Below are 11,803 nucleotides of genomic sequence, written 5' to 3'. Positions count from 1 at the left end.
AGAGTCACAGCAAGGTATTTAATATTATTTGTGACTATTGAGAAGGGTGTTGTTTCCCTAATTTCTTTCTCAGCCTGTTTATTTTTTGTGTACAAAAATGCCATTGACTTGTTTGACTTAATTTTATATCCAGCTACTTCATTGAAGCTGTTTATCAGGCTTAGGAGTTCTCTGGTGGAATTTTTAGGGTCACTTATATATTCTATCATATCATCTGCAAAAAGTGATATTTTGACTTCTTCTTTTCCAATTTGTATCCCCTTGATCTCCTTTTGTTGTAGAATTGCTCCAGCTAGGACTTCAAGTACAATGTTTAAGAGGTAGGGAGAAAGTGGGCAGCCTTGTCTAGTCCCTGATTTTAGTGGGATTGCTTCCAGCTTCTCACCATTTACTTTGATGTTGGCTACTGGTTTGCTGTAGATTGCTTTTATCATGTTTAGGTATGGGCCTTGAATTCTTGATCTTTCCAAGACTTTTACATGAATGGGTGTTGGACTTTGTCAAAAGCTTTCTCTGCATCTAACGAGATGATCATGTGGTTTTTGTCTTTGAGTTTGTTTATATACTGGATTACGTTGATGGATTTCTGTATATTGAACCATCCCTGCATCCCTGGGATGAAACCTACTTAGTGAGGATGGATGATTGTTTTGATGTGTTCTTGGATTCGTTAGCAAGAACTTTATTGAGGATTTTTCCATCAATATTCATAAGGGAAATTGCTCTGAAGTTCTCTATCTTTGTTGGGTCTTTTTGTGGTTTAGGTATCAGAGTAATTGTGGCTTCATAGAATGAATTGGTTAGAGTACCTTCTGTTTCTATTTTGTGGAATAGTTTGTGAAGTACTGGGATTAGATCTTCTTTGAAGGTCTGATAGTACTCTGCACTAAACCCATCTGGTCCTGGGCTTTTTTTGGTTGGGAGACTATTAATGACTGCTTCTATTTCTTTGGGTGATATAGGGCTGTTTAGATCATTAACCTGATCTTGATTCAACTTTGGTACCTAGTATCTCTCTAGAAACTTCTCCATTTCATCCAGGTTCTCCAGTTTTGTTGAGTATGGCCTTTTATAGAAGGATCTGATGGTGTTTTGAATTTCTTCAGGATCTGTTCTTATGTCTCCCTTTTCATTTCTGATTTTACTAATTAGAATGCTTTCCCTGTGCCCTCTAGTGAGTCTGGCTAAGGGTTGTCTATCTTGTTGATTTTCTCAAAGAACCAGCTCCTCATTTGGTTGATTCTTTGAATAGTTCTTTTTGTTTCCACTTGGTTGGTTTCGCCCCTGGGTTTGATTATTTCCTACCATCTACTCCTCTTGGGTGAATTTGCTTCCTTTTGTTCTAGACCTTTTAGGTGTGTTGTCAAGCTGCTAAGGTGTGCTCTCTCTAGTTTCTTTTTGGACGCACTCAAGCTATGAGTTTTCCTCTTAGAAATGCTTTCATTGTGTCCCATAAGTTTGGGTATGTTGTGGCTTCATTTTCATTGAACTCTAAAAAGTCCTTAATTTCTTTCTTTATTCCTTCCTTGACCAAGGTATCATTGAGAAGAGTGTTGTTCAGTTTCCACATGAGTGTTGGCTTTTTATTAATAATTTTGTTATTGAAGACCACCCTTAGTCCATGGTGATCTGATAGGATGCATGGGACAATTTCAATATTTTTGTATCTGTTGAGGCTTGTTTTGTGACCAATTATGTGGTCCATTTTGGAGAAGGTACCATGAGGTGCTGAGAAGAAAGTATATCCTTTTGTTTTAAGATAAAATGTTCTGTAGATATCTGTCAGATCCATTTGTTTCATAACTTCTGTTAGTTTCACTGTGTCCCTGTTTAGTTTCTGTTTCCATGATCTGTCCATTGGTGAAAGTGGTGTGTTGAAGTCTCCCACTATTATTGTGTGAGGTGCAATGTGTGCTTTGAGCTTTACTAAAGTTTCTTTAATGAATGTGTCTGCCCCTGTTTTTGGAGCATACATATTCAGAATTGAGAGTTCCTCTTGGAGGATTTTACCTTTGATGAGTATGAAGTGCCCCTCCTTGTCTTTTTTGATGACTTTGGGTTAGAAGTCAATTTTATTAGATATTAGAATGGCTACTCCAGTTTGTTTCTTCATACCATTTGCTTGGAAAATTGTTTTCCAGCCTTTCATTCTGAGGTAGTGTCTATCTTTTTCTCTGAGATGAGTTTCCTGTAAGCAGCAGAATGTTGGGTCTTGTTTGTGTAGCCAGTTTGTTAGTCTATGTCTTTTTATTGGGGAGTTGAGTCCGTTGATATTAAGAGATATTAAGGAAAAGTAATTGTGGCTTCCTGTTATTTTTGTTGTCAAAGTTAGCATTCTGTTCTTGTGGCTGTCTTCTTTTAGGTTTGTTGAGGGATTACCTTCTTGCTTTTTCTAGGACTTGGTTTCCACCCTTGTATTGGTTTTTTTCTGTTATTATCCTTTGAAGGGCTGGATTCCTGGAAAGATAATGCATGGATTTGGTTTTGTCGTGGAATACTTTGGTTACTCCATCTATGGTAATTGAGAGTTTGGCTGGGTATAGTAGCCTGGGCTGGCATTTGTGTTCTCTTAGTGTCTGTATAACATCTGTCCAGGCTCTTCTGGCTTTCATAGTCTCTGGTGAAAAGTCTGGTGTAATTCTGATAGGTCTGCCTTTATATGTTACTTGACCTTTCTCCCTTACTGCTTTTAATATTCTCTCTTTATTTAGTGCATTTGTTGTACTGATTATTATGTGTTGGGAAGAATTTCTTTTCTGGTCCAGTCTATTTGGAGTTCTGTAGGCTTCTTGTATGTTCATGGGCATGTCATTCTTTAGGTTTGGGAAGTTTTCTTCTATAATTTTGTTAAAGATATTTTCTGGCCCTTTAAGTTGAAAATCTTCGTTCTCATCAACTCCTATTATCTGTAGGTTTGGTCTTCTCTTTGTGTCCTGGATTTCCTGGATGTTTTGAGTTAGGATCTTTTTGCGTTTTTTATTATCTTTGATTGTTGTGCTGGGACCCCGGTGCTGCAGTGGGCCGGAAGGGATTTGAGCCCTGGATCAGGCCAGGTTATCTATTTCCTTATTTAATGCAGTCTCAGGTCCTGTACGATTGGATTGGAGCAGGCGCTGTGTTCCACTCACCAGAGGTCGTAGGATCCCATGGCGGAGCCTGTGTGGGTCCTTGTGGGTGTCCGGAGACTCCCCGGGCCAGGGACCATGGTGCTGCTGTGGGCCAGAAGGGACTTGAGCCCTGTATCGTTTCCACTCATCCTTAGAGTGCTCCTGAGGTCTGTAGCTCCTGAGGCGGGACATCCTGGAACTTCGACTAAAAAAGAAAAAAAGAAAAGTAGAAATGCCATGCACTCTGGTCGAGTCACCTTGACAGGCCGAGAGGCCTAGAAGCCACTCACGAGGCAGAGAGTTTCACGGAAACTCACCTCCTGGATTCTGGCGTTCTCTCTAGCCCATACATTAATAATCCATTCCTGAGTTAGTCTGGTGTATGGATCCACATGCTCTCTTTTAGTATTATCTTATTATAAGTGCCTTTTAAGGTTGAATTCTGACATAGCTAAGCCTTCACCAATGTTCCAATGTCCTAGAAAGTCCTTGAGCTGACCATGGGCTTGGAATTCAGGAAGAATGTTGCCTACTCAGTGACATTCAGAATTGCCTCTGGCATTACACTATCACTTTCAATAAAAGCTAGGTCACTGCCCTACACAGGAATTTACCATCATCTAGGAAGAAGGAAGTTTGAGACCTAAGGAGGAACCAGAGTAGATACTTAGAACTATAGATAGCTGAGTTACATCCATACACACATGTTTACAATGCCCTAGAGGGAAGGTGGACTATACAATAGATTAAAATAGGAACTATGGCAAGGGCACGAAGCCCTTGACCCTGGCTTCTAAGATTAAGTGGATCTTAGGTGGAGCTCTTTTTGATCCCAGTTGTTAACAATTAATTCTATCCCAGGTGGTTCCTGTTAGACCTTCTGTGTTTGTATTCCTCTATTTTGTGAAAGAATCCAGTAACCTCTTTGTACCTTGCGGGTGTGTCACCCAACTTCCCTATTTTCTTCTGTATAGAAAGGTTGATGCTCGATTTGACAAATTACATTCAGATTCTACACAAACTCTCCTGTGTGCATCTGTCTGTCATTCCATCCAACCACCTGCCCCCAGAGACCCGTTCCACGAAGACAAAGGGGCCCAGAGGGTCTGCGGCATCTCTCTCTCTCTCTCTCTCTCTCTCTCTCTCTCTCTCTCTCTCTCTCTGTGTGTGTGTGTGTGTGTCTCTCTCTCTTCCTCCCTCTCTCCCTCTCTCCCTCTCCCTCTCCCTCTTCCTCCTTTATACCTTCTCTCTTTCCCCTACATTTCTATAATAAAGCTCTAAAACCATAGAGTCTCTGCACTGCTCCTTCAAGTTCTATTGCGCACTCTGGTCAGCGTTGGGAACTTCTCCCTCTTCCCTCTCTCAAGCAACCCTGGTGGCTCTAGCAAAGTAGCCTGTGGTGGGAGGAGGTGTCCCCAGGCAGGGCTGCCCCTTGACCACCCCCTGAAGAGTGGGATAGAGGAATGCCCACCCAGAAATGAGTGGATAGGGTAGATAGCAGCCCTCCCATGCCTGAATGACCAGAGAATAGGGAAACTCTGGCAAGGTGTGGGCATCTTTTTCCTATCCCATTTCTCCTGGGGCCTCCCTCCAGGGCCCCCACCCCTTTTGTAATTTGGTTCCAAACAGACATAGGCAATCACAAAATGATCCAGAGAATGAGAAGGAGCCTGAAGATTAGAACAGATCGCCAAAGTTAGTTTGAGGCCAAACAGTGATGCAGAAGAAGCTGAGATAAGCCATATTGAATTAGTCAGCTTGGTGAAAGGTTTGAGCCAGGACAGATGAGTTTAATCACCCACCCAGAGATCAGAAAGAACTAGGAAGGGATGTCCTTATTCAGCAGTAAATCTCAGAACTTGAAAATTTCTAGGCCTAGATACTGTTGAGGTTTACTCTTGTCACCTCAGATTCTGATCTCAGATATGAGTTTATTGAATGCTTAATTAGGCTAATCAATCAGGGTCACAGAGAGGAGTCTGGAGCTAGAATGCAATGCTGGTTTGCTCTTAGGGTATTTTTTTTTTTAAATAGGAAGCCTAAGAGCAGAATATAAGGGTGAAAGCAGTATTACATTTTGACTGACTAGACAGTGTTATTTTTGATGAGCAGGATTAAACATTTACTGACCACTCAGATACCAGTGTCAGATATGATTAAAATTTATTTAATGTGCAGGGCTGTGGTGGTGCATGCCTTTAATCCCAGCACTTGGGAGGCAGAGGCAGGCAGATTTCTGAGTTCAAGGCCAACCTGGTCTACAAAGTATGTTCCAGGACAGCCAAGGCTATACACAGGAACCCTGTCTCCAAAAAATTGAAATTATTAAATGCTTGTGTCAGATTAATCATCAGGACTACAGGAAGGACTCAGTATCCTAATTCTGTGGTAACAGTCAGTCCTGGTTTTGTATAGGAAAACCAAGTCCAAAAGTTTAAAGGCAATCTGGGGACTGGTACATCCTATTTGTCTAACTAGACAAAATATTATCAGCTAACCTTTAAGATGATTACTCATAGATGAATTAAGGGGGGAAATGTACAGTTAGTGAACTGGAGAGTTCCAGTACATTGAGATAACAGAGCAGAAGTAATCCAACGATAACTTCTTGGCCTATTAGTTACATTTTTCTTAGTGTCCATTAATGAGAACTCCTAAAAGGTGGATGAAGTTAATTTCACCTTGTGAACAATATGGAGGCTACACACAAAATGGCTACAGTTTTATATCAGAGCACATCATTCCCCCTTGAGCTGTAACTTAAAGTTGAATCATTGACTCCATGTCATCCTTTAAAAGAATGATAGTGAGTTTTTAAAACCATGAGTTTAATTGTTGCGATCCTTTTCCAGATGAAGGACAAGAGGGTATTGATTAAGACATGGCCCACAGGTAAGTATTAGGACCAAGTAAGGCAGTAATTAGGGATATTAGCCAAGGGAGCCAATTAAATAAAACCAATTTCAAACCAATTCACATTTCGTTGCCTCTCCTGTTCCCTGTTGAGGTGTAGGATTTTTAGATTCAGCCAAAGTTTTTCTATTTATCCAAGAATGACTGACATAGAAACAGCATTGCTCCCCTAGGGCCATATGTAACCCTCCTTCCTTGAGGAACAGCAAGTTTAATGCTGTATGGTTTTATAGGACCACTTTAGCTAAGGAGTCTACTTGTTCTAAAACTGATTTGGCTGTATGTCATTGAACTAGACCATTTTCCCCCAATTTTTTATTGGATATTTTCTTCATTTACATTATAAATGCTATCCTGAAAGTCCCCTATACCCTTTCCCTGCTCTGTTCCCCTGCCCACCCATTCCCACTTCTTGGCCCTGGTGTTCCTCTGTCCTGGGGCATATAAAGTTTGCAAGACCAAGGGACCACTCTTCCCAATGATACATGACTAGGCCATCTTCTGCTACATGTGCAGCTAGAGACACAAGCTCTGGAGGTAGTTCATATTGTTGTTCCACCTATAGGGTTGCAGACCCCTTCAGCTACTTGGATACTTTCTCTAGCTCCTTCATTGGGGACCATGTGTTCTATCCAATAGAAGACTGTGAGCATCCACTTCAGTATTTGTCAGGTATTGGCATAGTCCCAGGAGAGACAGCTATATCAGGGTCCTTTCAGCAAAATCTTTTTTTTTTTTTTTTTTTTTTTTTTTTTTGGAGACAGGGTTTCTCTGTATAGCCCTGGCTGTCCTGGAACTCACTTTGTAGACCAGGCTGGCCTTGAACTCAGAAATCTGCCTGCCTCTGCCTCCTGAGTGCTGGGATTAAAGGCGTGCACCACCACTGCCCGGCCTTTTCAGCAAAATCTTGCTGGCATATGCAATAGTGTCTGCATTTGCTGGCTGATTATGGGATGGATCCCTGGATTGGTGAGTGATACAGGCTGGTCCACTGCCAAATCCAAAGGTTGTAGGAGTTCCAAATCAATTATATCCTCAATGAGTTTTTTTACTTACAGTTTGAGCAGTTTCCTTCTTGGTTGGCCATGCCTCAGTCCATCCTGAGAAGATATCTATAAACACTAAAAGGTATTTGTAACCAAATTTCCCTGGTTTTACCTCAGTGAAGACTATTTCCCAGTAGATGCCTAGGGAAGTTCCCCTTTCTCTTCTAGCATATGTTGTTTTGGGAGTTGGACTTGTCATCTGATAAAAATGGCATCTAGTAATAATGTCCTGCAATTCCTTGACTTTATTCTATTTAGTCCTAGAATAAAGGACTTTGTACATATTAATTCTTTCAACTTATTTATTCTCAGTGTGTGCTAGCATTTTTGTTTTGTTTTGTTTTGTTTTTCGAGACAGGGTTTCTCTGTATAGCCCTGCCTGTCCTGGAACTTACTTCGTATACCAGGCTGGCCTCGAACTCTGAAATCAGTCTGCCTCTGACTCCCGAGTTCTGGGATTAAAGGCATGCACCACCACGCCCAGCTCGAGCTAAAGTTTTATTCAAAGTTTTTGCTAGAATTTTTCTTCATCTACTGTATGTTGCCATCCATCCTTTGTGTGGGTATTAGGTAAGAGTTGAGTAGCCTGGTCAACTTCTTTAGAGTAGGTTGGAATTTTCAGGGAAGACTATGTCTGGGAGGCTCACCAGCAAATGTGGGACAGGCTGTTTGGATGCCTCTTTCACTACCAGGCCTACTTTACAGATATAGATGGCCTTAGGGGTCAGTTCTGTTGATGTCCAGGACAATGTATGGTGACCAGTTACTTTGGAAGCCAGAGAGAAGCTAGGAGGTCTAATATCTCCTGTTCATTAATTGCCTTTTCTTCTTCAGTCAATAGTCACTTTCACTTTATACTGCTCTGACCAAGCCTGCTCAGTCAGTCAACAGGTTCTGCAGTGCAGGAGTGAGGATTAAAAGGAAAAATACAGCTAGACAACATTGTAGCATGACCCCAGTCAATTCTGAGACTGAAGGCAAATTTTTATTTTCAAATCCACTTTTCATACCATTTTAATTACATGCAAGTGTTTTGGGCAAGCAGTACAATAAGGAACTAACAAAGCAGCAAGCGATTACTCCCATGACAGTTGTTTAAAAGGGCTTGTCAAAATGACAGAAATACTTGAGCCCACTTCCTCGTCCAAGCCCAAAATCTTGCCTGAATCCTAGTTCTTCTGTTCCACCCTAAGACTAAAATTCTTGCCTTACCTTACTTCTCTATCACAGCCTAAAGTTCGATTCTTGCTGAAACTTACTTCCTTATTATGCCCTAACGTCATATTCCTGCCTGAGTTTACTTCCAATGTCAGATTCCTAACTGAAGCCCACTTCTTTGTCCTTAGCCAATGTCAGACTCCTGCCAAGCAGTACCCCAAATGGCTTTCCACACTGCTCCATGAACATGTGCATATTGACTATCAATGTAGATATTAACCACTTTGTCCTTGACCAATTTAAGTTCCTCAATGAGGGCTATTCATTATGTTCTTTGAGCCAAAGTCTGATACTGGAGGGGAGATGCCCATACTGTATTGTTCTAATCCACACTACCACGTGCTAAATATCTGAAACCATCTTCTATATAGCTGCTTCCATCATTACACATGGTGAGATCTACTTTGGGCTAAGGCTGGTAGGACTGGCCTGTCAGGATTCCATGTACATGTTGTAGGGTTTTCAAGCACTCACTCACGTATCAGTGGGTTTTCTAAGTCTAGATTAGGTAGCAGGGTAGCAGGGTTCAGTGAGGTATTAGGGACAAAGGACACTTGGGGACAGCTAAACCATAGAGACTGGGCATAGTGAGCTAGCTGGGAATTTGAAATCTAGAGTTAAGGGGGCTATTGAGAACTTATTTTATGACACGAAGGATAGTTTTGGTCAGGGTCTGTCCCAAAGTTAAAGTCTGCATCTTTTGTTAGCAGGGCAGTGGGCACTATAAACCTCAAGTAGTTTGTCCATTCTGCTGTCACTGGTTCCAATTTCAGAGATAGGTAGGACACTTGTCATCATCAGGGGCTAAAAGTTTTTGTCAGTACCTCTTTAGCAGCCCTTACTGTCAACAAATTATGAAATTAAAAAACAAAGAATGGGGTGTTTGAGCAACCTGAATCCCTGCATAGAATCCAAGCACTTAAAAGGCAGAGGCAAGCAGATCCTGTTTGGGACCAGATTGTGTACATAGTGAGATCTAAGGCAAACATGACAAAAGAGTGATATACTTTTTAACAAAATAAAGCCAAAACCCAACAAGATGTCAGTTTGGGCTGGGCATGGTGGTGCACGCCTTTAATCCCAGCACTTGGGAGGCAGAGGCAGGATGATTTTTGAGTTCGAGGCCAGCCTGGTCTACACAGTGAGTTCTAGGACATCCAGGGCTACACAGAGAAACCCTGTCTCGAAAAAAAAAAACCCACAAAACAACAACAACAACAAAAAAGAATGTCAGTTTAGTTGTGTGTTATAGGGAGTGTGCTTTTCTAGGAAAAAAGAGCCAAACATCAATTATCGTCCATTTTTCCCATACGCTTGAATGATAAGAGTTACTGAATAGACGACCCAAAAATTAGCTGAAGAAAAATGTTTCCTCAGTAAAGGTTAATGTTTGCAACCATGGGCTTTAAAACTTGATAAAATATACTTCCTGGTTCAATCAAATCTGCAGTGGATACTTATGTGACAAATATCTAAAAAGCTCTCTGGGGATGCCACATTACCAGGGGGTAAGGACACTCTCTTAAATAGTCAACTAGTAAAATAACAGAGTTAGACATAATGGAAGAAGTTACATTCCAGGATCTTTGCAATTGCCAGTGTCCAAGAGAACCGTGTTTTCAAACAAGAGATGAGGTAAATCCTCAACTACATCAAGCTCATGTAAGGCTGAGCATCCTGTAAACAGTTATCATAGCTGATCTGGTTTCAATACCTGTCACATGAATGCCATTACAGAACTAATTCCAAGAAACCTGTGCCTGCATGCAAAAGCCCTGTACAAGATTAACTCAGTTCAAAACCCAGCATGGGAGAAAGAGGTTGTCTGACCACTACATGTTATCAGCAGCTCTGGCCTTGGAAAAAGAAGGGGGAGATCTCTTCAAAGATGTTCTCACCCACATACAACTAGCATGAAATGGATTCAGTACTTTAAAAAGTTGAAGAAATGGCCTTTGTGAAAATAGAACACCCCTTCTCCATAAATGTCCTGTAGGTATAAAAGATTCAAGAGACATAACTGAACATAATAAAGGCAGATTACAGCAAGCCTAGAACTAAGATCAAATTAAATGGAAAGAAACACAAACAATTCCAGTAAAATCTCTATCTATTTAACATAGTACTTGAAGTCTTAGCTAGAGCAGTATGACAGCTGAAGGAGATTAAGAAGATACAATTTGGATGGCAAGGAACGAATTAAAAATACCCTATTTATAATTGATATGATAGTATACATAAGTGACCCAAGAATTTCCACCAAGAAACTTCTATAACTCATAAACACTTTCCCCAAAGTAGCTAAATACAAAATTAATGCACAAAAATCAATAGCCTTCCATTATACAAATGACAAACTGAATAAAGGAAAACAACACCTTTCACAATAGCCTCAAAAAATATTAAGTATGTTGGTGTTAACTCTATGCTGTTGAGGTTCTGTGTTTTGCTCATATTGTAATGCTAGATAGTGGCCCAAGGCCTGGTTGCCTCCTAGGGATCAGAGATTCTGCAGGTACTCAAGTGATGCACTTTATCCTTGCCCCCAAAGTGATCACTGATTGGTGAATAAAGATGCCTACAGCTAAGAGATGGGCAGAAGAGAAATAGGCTTGGTGGGGAGGTGTGTCAGAGAAGAACCCTGGGGAGAAAGAAAGTGGAAGAAGAGGAAGCCACCATGGGCTAAGAGTCTTAGATAATGGCCATGTTGGCTGGCCAATTGGAGTTTAAAGCAGCCAAGATAAAACATGGCAAAATATAGTGGAATTAATATTTGGGATATAGATATATTAATAGCATAGACCATAGATACGTTCCTAGTTCTAGCACTCATAAAAGCATATTATAAAGATTGTGTATGTCTTTTACCTTGGAAGTGAATAATCAAAATCTGGGTAGAAACAACAGTTGAGATTATATATTTTCCACAACACATTACAAGCAAGTGTAAGACTTCTATGATAAAAGATTCAAGTTTTTTTTTAAGAAAGAAATTGAAGAATATACTAGAATGTGGAAAGATCTCCCATGCTTGTTGATGAGGAGGATTCACATAGTAAAACTGGCCATCCTACCAAAAGAAATCTATATATTCAATGCATTCCTTACCCAAATACCAGGTTCTGTGTTATAGACCAGAGTGATAAAATGATGTGTCAGACACAAATGCCCTTTCCCTTGAGAATTCAAGTATTATTACGTCCATTTTCCTTACCGTTCTAACCCTGACCATGAATCCTGTCTGCATGGAATTTTAAGTACTATAAACTCACATCAGAAGGCATTTTATTTTTCCTGGCTATCAAAATTCTGTTGTAGTATCACTATATTTTTTCTTACATGAACTGGGGCTGATGCTGATGTTTTCATTCATGTTATGATTGTCAGACTATTTATAGGAAAATATTTGTGCAAACTATTTGCATTATCTATTTTCTTTGCTATTGTGGCCATTTCAAATCTCTTGGAGTTTAACTTTATCAGTGCTTTCCAACTGCCCTGTTGTACAGCTTTTGTTTC

The sequence above is a fragment of the Mus musculus genome, chromosome 17, assembly GCF_000001635.26.
Source record: "Mus musculus strain C57BL/6J chromosome 17, GRCm38.p6 C57BL/6J".
Taxonomy (NCBI): Eukaryota; Metazoa; Chordata; class Mammalia; order Rodentia; family Muridae; genus Mus; species Mus musculus.
This window is presented reverse-complemented; position numbering follows the sequence as displayed.